This window comes from Psittacula echo (assembly GCF_963264785.1).
Source record: "Psittacula echo genome assembly, chromosome: 7".
Taxonomy (NCBI): domain Eukaryota; kingdom Metazoa; phylum Chordata; class Aves; order Psittaciformes; family Psittacidae; genus Psittacula; species Psittacula echo.
The window spans coordinates 19,639,789-19,654,005 of NC_137740.1; positions in this window are offsets into that span (position 1 = coordinate 19,639,789).

Consider the following 14,217-nt stretch of genomic DNA (forward strand, 5'->3'; position numbering starts at 1 on the left):
TCTAATTTCAAGTTTCTCCACTTCAAACTTCTCCTTTCCTATCTGCGGCTTTATTTTCATTTACAGTCTCCCAGACAAGATAAAAAGTCTTTAGTTTAGCAAAAAAAAAAAAAAAAAAAGGAATTTTGCTTGTTTGTTGTGACTGTAAATAACCAAAAATTTCTCATTTCCGTTTGCATAATGTAAAAATGTATTAATTTTTTTGCCTGATCAGCACAAATTACCTCTTCAAATACAAGCTTGGTGTCAGTTAAGTTTCTTAAGTACAATTTGTTTTGGTTTTGTTCAGTTCTGACAATTACTGCAACGTGGGTAAGTTCAGGTGACTGTCCCACCATGGCCTTTTCCTTGTGGCTTCCAGGGATGAGAAGGACACAAGGTATTAACATTCAAATGAATTACAGAAAAAACCTCTGCGGGGACTACAGATTCCTGAAACTAACAAAAAAGATGTTCTCCATTGTGAAATTTTTAAGAGAGAAAAAATGAAAGAAAACTCACATGTGTTACATATGTGACACAAATGTTAAAATCAGACTAAGTGGGAAATACTCAGTGCAAATCCACATTTTGTAACCCAAGGATCTTTAAGAAGCAGAGTTATGGTTTTAACATTCAGTTTCAGTTTCAGAGTAGACATATATCACATCCTGATTCTTTTAAACTGGCTTTAACCACAGCTGTCTATAATAATATATTCTGCTTTTTACCAATAAGTAAAAAATATAGAATGAATGATTTTATTTTGTTGTTCTGCAACAGTGGTATTCACGTGAGCTTTTTTTTCCTCCTATTATGTATATATAATACTGTTTACATCTACCATAATTTTATTATCTGGTGATTTCAGTTTCTGAAAAATGTTGTTAATTGTAGCCTCAGTATTTCATGTAAGCTGATTTAAGAAAGATTTGGAGCATGGAAGATCACTCGGAAGTGAGTTATTGTGGCCTTGCCACTGCACCATGTAACTTATAGATGGAAATGACCTGTTATGTCATTCCTTTCAGCACCCACCAACGATGGCCTCTCCTCAGTGTATGCGTGAATGGCTTGTCCAATCCACTCTTAAATGACTCTAAAGCAATGGGTGTTACGTCTTAGATGCTTGACATATTACTGTACTATATTGTGATAATAGCATCAGTCCCAAATGCAGCAGTGTGCTGTGCATCTCCTGAGAATTCATTCAGAAATTTGAAGAACTACAATCTCTCTTTTTTCTTTCTATTTTCTACTTCCCCTGCCCCATTAATAGAAAGCTAATATTAAATTCAAGCCCTGAAGTAGTCAAATTGCATCACAGTCAGTCTGTGTTTTGTCAGCAATGGTGCTGGTGCTAATTAAGTATTTCTGTTCTGCACTGCAGGCTACAGTAGTTATAGCAACAGTATTAATGACCCTGTAAATGCTTCTGGGCCATTTTGCACACTGCAAGATGACGATACAGAAATATGCATAAGTTATTTTAAGCTAGAAAAAGCAGACCCAAAATATAATGCTGATGTCATGACTAGGGACCTACGAAGTTCTAAAGAAATTTGGGATGAGAACTAAATGTTCTGATTCCCAACCACTTCTCTAACCACTGAAAGGTATTCACAAAACTTTTGGAAGATTTTTAAGCCCCCAAATCAAGATCATCTCTGCAAAGCAAGAGCAATATTGACTTAATGATTTTTTGCTTGTAGACAAGAATAAACATATTTCTTCTAGAGCTTTCATAGATAAATAGAAAATGTGTTTTCAAAACAATCTTCATGCAACAAAAAAGCAAAACTGAATTGACCATGAAGTGCAGGAGAGATAGATCATGAAGTTCCTTGAGGTGATGTCCTGATCTCTTTAGGCCTGTTGTGAAAAGTGAAAAGTGTCTGGCTTCTGTAGTGTTTCATAAAGTCCTATAAAGCTGATGATCAAGTAATTTTTGACTTGTACAGACCCAATAGCTGCCCTCTGTGAAAGAAATACTGACTGATATCATTAGTAATAAGCAAGTTGTATTATACACTGAGTATGTAATTTCTTTTTTAAAGTTTAGCACTGAAAGATTCAGACTTTCAGCTCAACTGACATGAAGCCCTGACTGAGCAGTTCAGCTCAGCACAAAGAACTAGAGCACAATGAGAAATTCTTTGCTGGTAATCCAGCAACATCTCTCTCCAAGCTATTTTTGTTACTTGCCAGGTAAGTGTCATGCCCATGCTCATGTTCTAGCACTGCCTGGGCTCTTCCACAACCAAGTTCCACCACTGTTCTTATTCAAATCCAGTTTTACCAATATGACTTTTGTGAGGTTATGTTTGTTCTAGTTTCTGCTGAAGGGAAGCAATATTGACCTTTGCAGGAAAGAAAAAAAGCAACACAGTCTCTACTATGCTGTGAAGAATAAGCATGGAAAAAAACTTTACTGAAGGGCATGGGCTGAAAAGCTGCATTTCCACATTTCTCTTTCTTTTTCCTGTAAAGCACTTGAAGAGTTGAAAATAAAAATTACATGTTTTTAATGAATTTAATTATTACCATTCTTCAGTAACTTCCCAGCAATTTATCACTTCCTCAATATTTATGTTGTTTATTCCTTATTGGGAACCACAATTGGACCTACAACTTAATGATATAATCCAACATATGTTTGTTTTGTTTATCTTCAGACAAGGAAAACATTTTTGCTTCATGAAGGACTACAAAGGGAAAAGTTTTATTTAAATCTCAAGCAGAGGAGCTTGCAGTCTAATTCAGTGGTGCATTTAAATGATTCATCCTAGTAGAGGAACTTGGTATGTGGAATACTTCAGAGTTAGTGGAAGAGAAGTATTGTAATGCCTAAACATAGTTCTCATTATAAAACCCTCTTCTGTTGTTTCTGTTTAGAAGGAAGGAAACAAAATTGCATTGCTTCAGATATGGATCACTGACAAGAAGAATATAACACTTCTCACTGAGGATCTGTAGGTCCTGTCAGTCAGCGATCTCAAAACAGTTTTGTTAAGGCACTTGTGATGAAAACTCAAGCTTGCTGCAGGCTTAGGAATCTTTGTGGTTTCAGCAGAACTTCAGCTGTGGAAAATGTTTACATCTGTGCTAAACTAAATTCATTTATTTTGTCTTTGAAAGGTCAAAATAAGAAAGTGAGTCTGCAATGTTCTCATTTCCTGCCTGTCCCATGGGTATAGGGCTGGCATCTCTGATTAGTTCTATTTACATATTACATACATCACTGTCACAATTAATCTACAGGAAGCTGATTTCTTAGTTGAACCACTTAGTGTTTACAACCAGCTCTCCATAAATGTACAGCAATGACATGGGTGCTCATTAGACAATTGCATTTTAATGACCAGCTTCCGGAAGACACTCACACACACTTTAAAATGTGTTTTTTCAGTGCGGTATTCACAGGAAATGCCGAAGGCAGGAAGGTACTCTAAATCCTTACCAAAATATCCTACTGGAGTTGCACACTACTGGATTTATTTCTGTCTTACAGAAACCCAGAGGGATTCCTCACATGACACCCTGCTTATTTTTCAAAGAGAAAGACTTCATCAATCCATTCTAACAGTATAAGCAACAGCAAGTATTTGGCTGAGCGCTCTCTGGTCCTGCTGTGAAAGGTGTGAGAGACAGAATGGAAAGACTATTCCAGTCAATGATTCAGGAATATCACAGGGATACTGCAGCACAAGTTGAACTACAAGGGCAGGCACTGTCAAACCTTCATAATGGAGAAGCCATAAGGAGTGTTTCATATTTAAAGGCAGCTCTGCGGGAAAAAGGCTACCCCAGAGCTGGGGGAGCACTCAAAACAGGTTTTGAAGGTCACATCCAGGTAGTTAGGATTAGATAAGGCAGGCTTTAAAAGCCTAGGTTCTACTGTAAAGCCACCTTTGATGGCTACAGTGTAGCACCATGTGCTCCCTCAGTTGCACTGATAGGAACACACCTCATTCTACCTACTTAAAGCACAGCTAAGATTATTGCAATACTACTTTCTTCAGCTTATATACTATGCCTTATTCACTGTTAATTCTTCCTGATAGTGCGTTGTTCTGATGTTGTGATTTAGCTGACATAATAGTTCTAGGATTTACAAAGCAGCATGGTGGATTGCTCATCAGAGCCTAAAAAATTAGCCTCAGCCCTCACTAAATATATAAATACATATGCATAAGAATATATAAACACATCTTCAAAGTCTGCTAAAAGAAGACAGCATCTGAAGATTTTAAAGCTCCTACTTTGATTTTTCTCTTCAGTAATTACCAAAGAAGTTCACCAATAAAATGAGATATAACTTATTAATAAAGCCAGGTCAAATCTGAATGAGTACAAAATCTTCAGAATGACTGAGAAATTTTCCAGGAAGGTTCAACTCTTTTCTGAGGCTAAAGAAAAGCTGTACTCTAAAGTATAAGTTGGGACAGTTTTATTTCCTAGATGATGAAAGTTTCGCAGTAGTAGTTTTCTTTTGCTCCTTCCAGTCTATTACAAATCTTCTCTTGTGAGGAAGGTGGCTTCAAGGCAGGGACACTCATTGTCAGTGTTCAAGAGCCAGGCATAGTCTCTCGTCTTCTTAGGTAATACCAGAATTTCCAACAAGTCTTCAGTTATCAAGCATCAGGGCAACACTGTCTACCCTCAGATTTTGGGGAATATCCCTCAAGGAAAGCTTCCCGGTTACCTAACACAGTAATATGCTGAGGGCTGTGAATCTTAGCCTTCAGAAAAGCTTGAGGCATAGCAGAGATAAAGCTCCACTCTAGTAAGGTACTTATACATATGCTTACTTTCAGTCATGCAAGAAATCTCATCTGATGAATTTGCTGTGCTGGATTGGAGACTCTGTGATCTGGCTAAGATCTGAAACACTTTGGGACACAGCAAATGTGAGCAGCAGCTTAAGAAAGTATTAAACTCACTCTTCATTCTGGACTCCAGGCAACAGTATGGATTTTATGGATTCCTCACTGTCACTCCTGCCATCATGTTTTTGACAAAAGGCCTTGCCATTTGGGCACTATCCATTTCACAAATTTTTCCAGCTTTTAGCCCGAGTCACAGTGTGCTTCATTATTACCGTTTTGACACAGTTCTCAGCTTTTGTAAATCTTGACCTTGGCAATCTCTGGTTTTCACACCAGCATCTAACCCAGATTCTCATCAGGTCCAATCTGCTGCTCCTGTCTTTTTTGTCCACGCTTGTTTGTTTCTGATGGAATAACTGGAATCATAAAATTAAGTTTTGCAAAGATTGCCAAAAATACTTCCTCAACACAGAGGAAATGTGAGATCTGTGCTTTTGCTATGCACACCAGGAAGCAAGCTATTCTACTCTCTCTGTTGAGTAAAAACAGGTGATCGTTTATCAGGTTACACTGTCAATTTGATAAACATAAAACTTGCAGTAATTTTGATATTGCTATGGTCACCAAATCTAACACAAATTTTGCATTTGTTGCCAAACAGCCTATATTGCGGGTAAAAAATGTTGGTCTGAAACATGTCCTTGTGGTATGTATGAAATAATTTCCATTCCAATTCGCAGTGATCACAAGTCACTTCCTAGGGAAGGTCTGCAGACTGCTTTGCTTGATTCACAAGTGCCTTCCAAATTCTAACTTTAGAGATTGTTACTGAGGGTAAGAAAGAGGGGTTTGTTCTGTTATTTTGGGAGTTTTGCCCAGAATGGTCTCCCAGTTTAAAATCTTTGCTTTCTGATGACCAAACTACATCCCAATCCTGACAGTGGTGATATTTCTTCCCCAAAGGATGCAAGGTGAGAATAGGTGTATGGACATCCAGGTCTTCCAGGGCAAAGATAAAGCAACCCAGGTTGACCGGGCAATGGCCACAGCTATCCCAGTGCTCCCTCTGTTGGAAAAGTTCTGACATGTCCTTTCTCTTTTGCGTCAGAAAAGGGGACATGAAGGGCCCTGCTTGGAAATCAGTGTAGCAGGTGTTTCTCTCCTCAAATCCAGAAGAGTTGTGAGACCTGTGCGCATCCCTCTGCTGCTGGCTTCTTCCTTCCTCCCACCTAACGCTGGGGTTTGTCTGACACGGCCTAGCCTAGGGGGCTTGGTCTGGTTCAGTTTGTTGTCAGACTGTACAGAGCAATACATTTTTTGAGGACTAAAAAAAAGAATCGGTAAAACAGTCTTATCTTTTGCGAGTATTTTGCCTAGGAGGGTCTTCCGTGCCAACTTATCTGCTCGGTGCCTCGGACACAACACGGCGGCCGGGCGGCTTCGCCCCGCCCGTGGCCGCCGGGACTACGCCTCCCGGCACCTCTCTGGGCAGCCCTCGCCGACCGGAGCTGCCGGTCCAGCCCCGGGGCGGGGCCGGTGCGCAGCCGTCGGTCGATGTGACCGAACGCGCGGAGGGCTCACCCGCTCTCATGTTCCTGAGTGGGCAGACGGGGCAGTGGCGGGGCGCGGGCTGCGGAGATGCCGCCTCTGGGGTGGTGATGCTATGGATTGCACCAGGGTTATGCATTGGATATGCACTGTTCTGTCCACGGGGTTTTCCACAGCGAATGGGTGGTGGATGCCCTGATCCATCAGGTGTTGCTGCTTGAACAGTTGCCCTGGGTTGGGCTAGCTATGGCCATGGGCAGGTGAACTGGGCTTCCTGACTGCGCATCCTGCTTACCCTGTTTGGTTACCTCCTTTTCCTTGTAATGCCGTATTTCTTTTCTGAAGGTGATTTAGGCACATCCTGGCCTGTTCAGGTTTTCCCGAGACTTTGAGCTCGATCTCTGAGCAGAGCTAGACCTGCAGCTAGCAGAAGGATGAGCTAGTGAGGGTTGAATACAGCCAAGTCTCCATATGGCCAAGGTGGGTATTGTATGTTCATGCTCATACAATATATAACATAGCCCGTATGTTCATGATACTCCACTAGCAGAGCCCTGCTGAGCCTCCCGGTGGGACAGTTGAGTGGCCTATGTGAGTGCACAGACCCTATGTTGTCTCTTGCCTGGCTTCAGCTTTGAGCTTACAGCCCATAGTCCCTCGTGACCTACCTTGTGAGCTATGGGAGAGCTTGCATGTGAGCCACGCCTCTCCTGTACCTTCACTTTTGCTATCTGGTTCATATGGAATCATCTCAGATGCATGCCACCATGTGAACTTACCTGTCAGCTGCCCGGGGGCCAAAAGACTTGCCTCCCTTGACTCTGTACCTGCTGAGAGTGACCAGGATGCTCTTACCACCTGCCCAACCTACACACTGTCACTTCTGATGGATATCTGGTATCTAGAGCTGGGCCATCATGCACTGGTTTCCTGGTCACCCTCTTCCAATGACAGCCCCATCAATAAGAGATCCCTGTTTGTGTTGAGGGCACACATCCTGGTTGGTTGGTTGGTTGTTTTTTTCTGGTACTTTTCGTGGCAGGGCTGTGCAGACGTGGCAAAAGACACAACTGCTCTCTTGATGTTTGCCCCTGGGGTCATTATCTAAGTAACCAAGTGTACGCAGGAGCCTGCATAATATCAGTTGCAAAACAAACCCCACAACAAACAGGTGGACTGTGAGCTGGGGATCTTTTCTGGCTTCTGAAGAACTATTTGTGACTGCTTTGTCTCTGTGCTTGCTGTGCTGTATTTATTTAGCTGGAGTGACTGTGATGGTTATCTGAGCAGAGCTGGAAACAGGGAACCCCAGCAAGCCTTTGAGGCAGAGCCAAAGCAGACACTTCAAAGTAAAACCCCAGGCTTGCACCCGTGACACATGAGGGAAAGCCTCTTGTGCACAGTGAGCCTCTTTGAAGTCTCACGCAGGCTCCTGCAAAACGTGCTTCTTTTCAGGTGACTTCTTTATCTGCACATTCTGCTTGTCATCACTTGAGGGCAGCTAAGCTACTGTTAGGTTTTGCTCTAGCTATGCATGCTTTGTTCAGTTGTTCATATTTCAGCTGTAAAATGATACAAAACTCAGTACAAGCAAGGAAAAACTCATGGCTTTGGGGCTGTCTGTCCAGGCTGTGCTAGGGAAGCTACAGTTTGCTAATCACCATCTTCTTGAATGAGAAAGGATGCTCTCCCTTTGTTTGAATACTGCCTGTTTCAGCAGACCAGTTGATGCACCCTAAGATCACAATTGCTAGAAGTGAGACTATCCTATGGTATTGCTTGACACAGTCTGGTCTAAGCAGGGCTCAAACCTTGGGACAGAAGCTGCTGGCAAATGATGTTAGTCACATGAAAAAAAAAAAATGGCTGTCCAGTGACCGATGTTCAGCTCTGTGTTTAATTGCAGCTGAATGCCACAGCGATAACAGGAGGCTGAGTAAGTCCGGCCAAAGTTAGTTTCTTGAAGAGGATGGAAAATTCTTATCTCTTGTCCTCAGTAGGAGTGACTTAGAGGCTTTGTATGGACTCTGTGTGGGCACATGTGGTCATATGAATGAGCACCAGAGCTTCCCAGATGGAGGGACGCAGTGTCCGAGAGAGAAAGCCAAGGTATGTGTAGAGCAGTGAGCCGTCACATCACAAGTGTATGGTGAAAACCAGTGTGAACGATAGCAACGCTCAGGCGTGTCTATCTGCCCCACAACAGGCACTCAGCTGACTGTTAGCTCCTTGTTGTCCTTCAGGCAGTGGTGGGTAATCCCTGTGCCATGCGTTCTGCTTCCTTAGGAGACATTGGATTTTTTCTCCTGAAATTTTTCACTTCCTGCATTAGCAGCTGTGAGCTTTGGGAATAGAGGTGTGGGTGATGCAGCTCCTGTCCCTGGCCTTACTGATCAACATTGTGAAAAAGTATAAGGTGAAGCAGTCCAGTGTCATCTGGACTGACATTGAAAGAATGTGCAATATTGCTGTGGCCTTGCAAAGCTCTGGGTAGGCTAATTAGCAAGAGCGATGGCACAGCTAGTTGAACAAGGCTGGGTGTGGTGCTGGTACAGCTGTTTTGATAGTACGTGCAAGAAGGAAGCCGCCTTGGTCCAAGTCAAACTAGTTCCAGACCCTCCCTGACATGCCTAGTTGAGATTTCCTTCTGGTGGGACCCCATGCTACCTGGTCCATAAAAAGAATACAAGACGTCAAAGCTGTCCTTGCTTTGCGTTGTGTATCATAGAATCATAGAATAGTTAGGGTTGGAAAGGACCTTAAGATCATCTAGTTCCAACCCCCCTGCCATGGGCAGGGACACCTCACACTAAACCATGTCACCCAAGGCTTCGTCCAACCTAGCCTTGAACACCAACAGGGATGGAGCACATTCCAGTGCCTCACCACCCTAACAGTAAAGAATTTCTTCCTTATATCCAATCTAAACTTCCCTCGTTTCAGTTTTAACTCATTACCCCTTGTCCTGTCACTACAGTCCCTGATGAATAGTCCATTCCCAGCATCCTTGTAGGCCCCCTTCAGATACTGGAGGGCTGCTATGAGGTCTCCACGTATCACAGTATTGGACCAGATGGGCCCTGACTCCCTTCCAGCCTCAGTTACTCTGTGATTCTGAACTCACTAAGGTGCTCAAGAGTTTCCCACAACACAAAGAAGCCTGCAAATTGTCCCTATTCAACCAGAAAATTGTAGGGCAATGAACAGCACAAACATCTTTGCTGATTTTTGGCTCAATCTGGCATAGTAACTGAGTGAGTTGTACCTTGGATGCCTCACCAGTTTGCTGCTGCTTCTGTGTGTGAGTAATCGCGAGAGACGCGTGTTCTAGGGAGCAGCTGTTGAGCAGAAGTCACGCAGGGTCATTTAGCTACGGTTAAAGCAGAATCAAAATACAAAGCATTCCCCATAGCAGATGTTTTGCTGCTGGCAGGGCTATGCTGTGCACACCAGCAGTGGGCAGTCGAAGCCCATTCTAGAGTCCAACCAGAGTCTAACCTGCACTGAGGGTTGGGGGCCGGAGAGGTCTCACCAGCAGCCAGGGGAAGGCAGTTTTGCCCTCTGTTAGGAACTAGATTTCCCCTTGGTCTGAGCACTGCCCTGGAAACTAGCACCTGAATGGAGTCTGCAGGTCAGAGAGGAGCTGGGAAGAAGGGTCAATATAACAAAGAGGATAAAGCAACTTTGATTTATTTTCTGAAATAGATGAGATTATTTCTTCTCTTCATGTCACAGTCCTGAGCGCTTGTATTTTTCATGCTTTATTACAAGTGTTTGTAATTATATGAGTGGCTTCAGAGGGCAATTAAGCCTTCATTTGGAGGCAGCTCTGGATGCTGGAAGCCCTCCATTAGCCTGGGTTTCTGCCAAGGAAAAACACTGCATTGTCTTTAACAACTGCACCAGCTTCTATCTGCTTAATGTTGATTTTCCTGTTAAGTTCAACTAATACTTTTCTAATTGTGCGAGCTGGGCCTGAAGCCAGGGTGGTTGACTTTTGATGGCTGCTTCCTAGGCTGAATCAGAGATGAGCAAAACCCTCACAAACACTTCACTGTGTTCATGTTCATGTTCAGTTGCATCTAAACAGCAGCTGTTCTCCCCAGAACTGACTCAGGCTTTTACCTGTGCCCCTGTGTTGCTTCCCAAAGCAAACCCTTCACAGTAGGAGATGTGGATACTCACTGGAGCACTAGGGGCCTGGCACTGATTGCAGCTTACCCTGTGAGGTACCAAAGAAGATGCCATGGAAATCAAAGGCCAGCCCATATCTCTGCTTGTGGATGAGCCACAGACTGGGAATTATTCCGTGGGTTCTTTGAGGCAGCTGATAGCATACTAACTGCCCAGGAGTGAATATTTACATTAGTCAAGTTTTAATGCTTTATTACATCCCAACACTGACAAATGGAAAATAAATTCACCTTGATTCTCAGCAGCTTGTGTTTGGAGCTGAGTTGCTTAAGTCCCTCGCAAACCTGGTTCTGGGCATGACTGCAGCCAGTCACTTCACAGGGAGCCTGGCCCAGTGCTGTGTGACAGCACATGGTGCTGGCCAGGGACCCCGGGGACAGCAGGCCACCAGAACTCACTGGTGGCCACAGGATCACCTGTGGTCATTGCACATGCTTCAACTATGAGATCACCAGGTCTCATCCTGCAGACCTGTTAGAGCATTTGTTTTTCAAGAGTTTATTTCTTTACTGAGACAGGATTAAGAAAATTAGAAAGATTGCTGAAAATTTTGGTGTTTAAGGCAGGAAATAAGGTCTCATAGCAAAAGTCGCCATTACTTTATTGAGCATAAAAAACCCATATTTTTTAAATGGTCATTTGACAGGTGCAAAACCTAATTAATCTTTGAATTTCTGGCAGCAAAACAGGCCTTCTGCTTAAGATGTTTGGTACACAGAGAGGAAAGTTTAGATAGCTTGAAATGAACTGTAACACAGCACGAGACATCCAAACAAGTCATTATTGTAGATGGTTTCCTGGTAGCATAAAGCAGCAAGAGGGAGCCACCACTGTTTCAGAGCAAAGTTGAAAACACTAATTGACTTTCACTCACTGGGAAAGAAGATGTAGCATGACAAATGGCTTTGTGGTTTGAATCATTAGACACTGACGAGAGAGTTGCTGCCTAATGGGACTCTACTGGGCAGAAATGGCTGTGTTAAGATTGCTGTGAGCAATTTGCAAGATGTGCTCATAAAGCACAGGAGGAGTCAGCAGGACCTCATCTGAACACCACGTGGCCAGGCAGAAAGCAAGGTGGTAGAGGAATGAGGCCGGAAGTGGTCAGAAAAGAACTGAGCAGCACTTGATGGTTGCCTTTGTCTCTGGGATGTGGTGTGCAACTCTTCTTGGGGAGGTCAAAGATGAGTCTGCCCATCTGAGGAGCAGGCTCAGAGGGCAGACATGGTGTCAGAGCTCCAAGGGCACTAATAGGCCTTAGCTACCCTGACCATACTCACCTGGTCCCACACCCCTGCTCATGGACCAGGAACTCTATTTAAACTCAGGCCTGTGGCTTTAGCTCTCTCCTGAGCTGTGTTGTAGGTAGGTCTGTCTCCAACCCTATTCCCTGCTGCTCCTTATAAGGCTGCCTACATGTCCCCTGCCCTGCTTGATCCTAGGGGTGTGAATGGACCATTTGTTGGTCCCTGTGCAGCCTGCCCTGCCCAAGTGCTGTGGGATGGTGCCTCTCAGTGAGGGCATAGCCTATGCTGGGGTCATCCTCAGCTTCTGGCTTGTCCCCCCTTATGGAGCATCTCCAATCCTACTGCTTCCTAACACAAGCATGTTTTGAAGTGGGTCCTCCTGAGAAGGTGGGTGACTGGAAGTCTGGTGAGCTGCAGAGGGGTCACTAGATAAGCCCTAGGAGGAAGAAGCCAATCTTCTTTCTTGTGGCCTGTCTTCTACAGGAGAAATGTCTTCTAGCTATAGCAGTTGAACATGTTTATTTGTTGAAATAATAAGGCATGAGTCCAATGCTCCCTATTTCGCGTTCTACGCATCAGGGTTTGTTTTAGCTGCTGGAAGAAGTGAGCTCAGAAATAACCCAAGGGTCAGCTTTCTAACATTAGACTGGAATTGTCATTATTTACTTTAACAAACTTGGCCAAGGCTCAAGGCACTCTAATGTTATGTATTCTTCAGTAAACACAATTAACTGGAAACTCGGAAACACTGATACCATCTTTTCTCTTGGGACTGGTCACTGTGAGCTGCTTTCTCCAGCCAGAAAGTTGCAGAGTAGCTGGAAATCCATTTGGCTACAAAAACAAAAGAGAGAGAACCAAAAAGTTTATGAGTTTGATGATGCAGACTGGCTTGGCTTTGCTGCAGTGGTCAAGGAGTAGCAAATCTTGGTAAGAATGGGAAAGTCTGGACTGTGAAAGGCAATTGCACTTGAAGTGTTGAAGTCAGGTTGTATAGAACCAGTGGATCCTTGCTGTTGAGCAGCAGTTTCATGTTTGTCTCTGAGGCACCCAGGTGGGATCATTTTTTGTGGGACCTGTTTTATCACCTCCTCAATAAGCTCTTACTGAGGAAATGCAGAAAGGCCATTTAGAGCCTCTCCAAGGAAGAGGCAAATAAACTACATTTGTAGTAGGAGCTTTTATAAGTGGTGTTATAAGCCCTTCCCCAGGTGATACAGTCTAATACTTCATGATCTTACAGCTGGAAAAAATCTTGTCTGCTTGTCTAATCTAATCTTTACTTGCTGTAATTTAGGACAAACATTTCTTGTCCTTAACCAGCATGGGCTCACTGAACAGTTTATCATCATCTTCTCTGTAACTGCAGCCATTTATGGATATGACATTTAGGTACTTCAAGTATCATTACTGTGAGTCCCTTTGGTCTACTCACTTCTAGATTCAACAAACTCTCATTCTTCCATCTGGCCTTATAGGTCTGTGATCTGGACTCTCTCCAGTTGGTCTACAGCCTTCTTGAAGAGCAATACCCATCTTCCAACCTCTTACAGAATGTCTGAATGAGGCAGAGCATATTGATTATCCCATGTATTCATGTATAAGACATTTATAACAGAAATATTAAGGTTGAAGTGAAGTCTGAATTGAAATGTGTATGTAAACAATGGGAGAAAAACAACAGAATCAGGCTTAAAAGTATGACCAGCACTGCTCCCAGAACTGGGTTCCTAGGATGCCATTCCTGGTTGTAAAACTGAAGAATATGTTTATGGCATGACCAAAAGGCCTGCGCTCTGGTAAGGTCACAGCACAAACAAGTCATCAGCAGAAGACCTCACATCCTGCCTGGAAAACGACATTGAGGTTGCAGCAATTCACATACCACTGCTTTCCTTGACAGGCCAGGAGGAAAACAAACATGTCTAGACAAGGAGAATCAGATCATTCTCAAAACTGAAAAGTTTAGTTCATGCTGTTGGTAGCAAGAAGGCCACTGCATACAGCTTCAAGCTGGCATACCTGGCTTTCTGCACCTTGTACATCTTGCCCTGCTGTCAGAAAACTTTCCCTTCCATTCCTCCAGCAATAGTAGGCTGTCCCAGCTTTTCCTGTTCTCCTGTCTGTACTTCCAGGTTATTTGTTCTTTGGTCTCCGTTTCCCCTCCCCTGCAGTCTGTCATCTTTCTTGTTGGTCTTGCAAACCTTTCATTGTGCTGCTGTATCCCAGCTGCCCCTGGTTTTCTCCCCAACTGTCAGAAGATCACAGCTACCTGCTGTCTTGTGCTTTTGGCTTGAATAGTCCTAGTCTTGCTTCTCAGTGCACAGTAGTCCCAGGCTGGTGCCTTCTGCCTCCTGGGAAAAATGTTTATCTGCTTAGCCGTGTAGTTGATTGAAAGCTGCTGTATCTCATCCATTGCA